Source organism: Sinocyclocheilus anshuiensis, unplaced genomic scaffold (assembly GCF_001515605.1).
Source record: "Sinocyclocheilus anshuiensis isolate Anshui unplaced genomic scaffold, SAMN03320099.WGS_v1.1 scaffold782, whole genome shotgun sequence".
NCBI classification, from domain to species: domain Eukaryota; kingdom Metazoa; phylum Chordata; class Actinopteri; order Cypriniformes; family Cyprinidae; genus Sinocyclocheilus; species Sinocyclocheilus anshuiensis.
Window position 1 is genome coordinate 602,236 of NW_015546111.1, and position 3,141 is coordinate 605,376.

The window sequence follows — 3,141 nt, forward strand, 5'->3', positions numbered from 1 at the left end:
CGCATCTCAAACCCTGTTGCACACCGTTGCACACCGTTTCCAGGAAACATGTGTTCAAACCGGAAACCGTAGCAAAATGGTGCACACCGGTTTGAGCTTGAACTTGCCCCTGTTGTTTCCACCAGCGCCACAATTTTTTTCATCACTAATTTATGGATGTCTAAGATATTAAAATAAGGAGAAGCCTAAAACATGAATGAAAAGTGAACCTTTAATAAAGTGAATTTTACTGATGAGAAATAATAAAGGCTTTAAAATTGTATAAGATTTTAGTCTCTAGCACATAGATAAAATGAGCTTCACCGGAAGATTATGAGCTGGCTTATCTTTATCCGGAAGTTCTAAATAGCGCTCCGTGCATCTAATTCTCATTTGGGTGATTCACATTGATTACAGGCATGGCGCAACACATTGCAGTCATGCATTGATAATACTAATTTTATACATATATAGATGATATCAATATAACATTTTAAATAAACCGCACTGCAAACTGGCAGTGGTGAAATGTGAGCCCATTCATCCATTTACACGTTTTATTCTGGGAAGGTAACAGTAACTGTACGTAAACATTTAAAAATAAATAGACTACATCGATGTAATGCGGTTTATACAGAAATGATGCCATAAAATGTCGCAATACATTGTTAACACAATGTGTTCGTTCTATGTTATAACAAAGACTATAGAATAAAGGGACTTTGGTTATAATAACGCTCATTCTGTCAGTGCAACTGAGAGTGGCATAGCTAGAGTTAGAAGAACTCAGCATTGGATCCCACACCACGTGTTGTTTTGGCGCTTTACCACATTTCGCTGACACCCAAACAAACGTGTCGTCAAGATGGCTCGTTTACACTGAATCGATTGATTTTTTTAATCTACGGTTTTTAGATATTTGAACGGCACGGGTTCAGGTACCGTTAAACATTAATGTTACGTTCAATTTCTGCATTGTACCTCGCTAGTCATTTGTACCAGCATGGAAGTTCACTGCAATGTTATGTAATCTACTAACTTAGGGTCTCTAATGGGTTTCAGTTATGAGCCTATTATTAAAAGACACTATGAAACGCTCTGGTCATAGCATGTAGACTTTATATGCTAGAGACGCTTTAGTGAATGATGCTTTGGCTTATTTTGCTTTTGTTTACAAGGTCATCATGGTGTACAGTTTGTCCTTTCTTAACATCATCTGCTTGGGTGTTGCAGAATTTGGCATGATCATTATAAATGTATGTTTGGTTTAATTGCTATTGTCTGTTTTTCCACCAACGATATTATTAATGATTTACTTGTGCCAGTGTCACTTTCTTGGATTGACAGCTTGGTTTTTGTTGTTTGCGTTTCAGGTAATTAAAAGGAGAAGTCTTTAAAACATCGAGTTTAAAACACATGGGCCAGGTTTAATCTTTATATCTATGTTAGCTTCACACGTTCAAAATGGATTAATACCATTTTCAACAAAAAATGCATTTACTGATACAAAAAGTCAAGTGTTAAAAAGCACAAAGTGCTTGTACCTTTTCAAATGATTTTTGATTCCCTTGATCTTTTGACATAAGAGGTCATTGTACTATAAAAACATCCTGTAAGAGTCATTTGTTGATGGATTTCTTATGTGTATTTATAATATTTTAAGCAAAAATAGTAATAAAAATATGCTAAAACTATTACGTGTTCTGAGGGTTATGAATGATTTATATTTGAGTTTATGCTAAAAGTATTTAATAAAAGTAAGACTTTTTCATTTGTACAATAGACGGCTACTAAAACTAGTCAGTTTTATCAAAATATTAATTTATAAAAGTATTAATGTAATAAAAATGATTCAAAATTTTAGTTCATAACTGACTTGTTCATCATAGAAGAGGTGAATTCAAGGAATTGTTATGAATTGCATTTCTATGTGTTTTTGAATAACAGTCAAACCAAATAGTTATCGATCCACTTACATTTGTTATTCTGTTTAGATATCCAACAGAATATTTTAGTGGCTGATTGTTACGTTGTATTACATCATTGTTGAAATAAGCATCATCATCTTTCTTGTACTGATAGACGCTGTTGAATAATGAAGTACATACTGGTGACAGGCGGAGTGATATCTGGCATTGGTAAAGGCATCATAGCCAGCAGTGTGGGCACTATACTCAAATCGTGTGGCCTGCATGTCACTGCTATCAAAATCGACCCCTACATCAACATCGATGCAGGCACTTTCTCTCCCTATGAACATGGTAAGCGCAGGCTACTTTAAAGAAATTGGCCTCATTTGAATTTTTATGTTGACGATACAGAAATATGAACTGCTACATGAGATATTTGTTTTGTAAAATTGGTTATTCATTAATTTGTCCTACAGCATATATAGAGCATAACGTCCTGATGGCTCTGACAGCTGTCTTTTGTTCTATCTGTGTCTGCATGCCACTGTCAATCTCTCTGACGCTCCGTTTAACAGGTGAAGTGTTTGTGCTGGATGATGGTGGTGAGGTTGACTTGGATTTAGGGAACTATGAACGTTTTCTGGACATCCGGCTAACCAGGGACAACAATTTGACAACGGGGAAGATCTATCAGTCTGTTATAAACAAGGAGAGGAGAGGGGATTACTTGGGCAAAACTGTACAAGGATTTAATATAATATATAACATATATAATATAGACTTTTAACATAAATAAATGATAATATAATAAAATACAATTTATTTATAATTTCCCCCCCTACAGCTTGGAGGTACAGTCGGAGATATTGAGAGTATGCCTTTCATTGAAGCTTTTAGACAGTTTCAGTTTAAAGTGAAACGAGATAATTTTTGTAACATCCATGTCAGTCTGGTACCTCAGGTAGGAAACAATCACTTTATTGTTTTTAATTTTTTTTACTAATAGTTATATTTAAACATTTGTAGTTAAAAAAAAACTTGTATGGTCTTTGGATGTGTTTTCAGCCCAATTCAACAGGAGAACAGAAGACCAAACCTACACAGAACAGTGTTCGGGAGCTTCGTGGACTTGGCCTGTCACCTGATCTAGTCAGTCTCTGCTCTCTATCATATGCTATAAACAGCCAGTCCAAGTGAACTCCCTCCAGTTCTTAGGTTTTTTTTTTTTTTTTTTTGCTTCTGAGAATTTTTT

General features: G+C 35.0%; 1 pseudogene; it reads left to right on the forward strand.

The window, feature by feature from the left end:
• Nucleotides 1-750: 750 nt before the first annotated feature.
• LOC107700722 (CTP synthase 1-like) overlaps nt 751-3,141 on the forward strand; it is a 5,681-nt pseudogene continuing 3,290 nt past the window's right edge.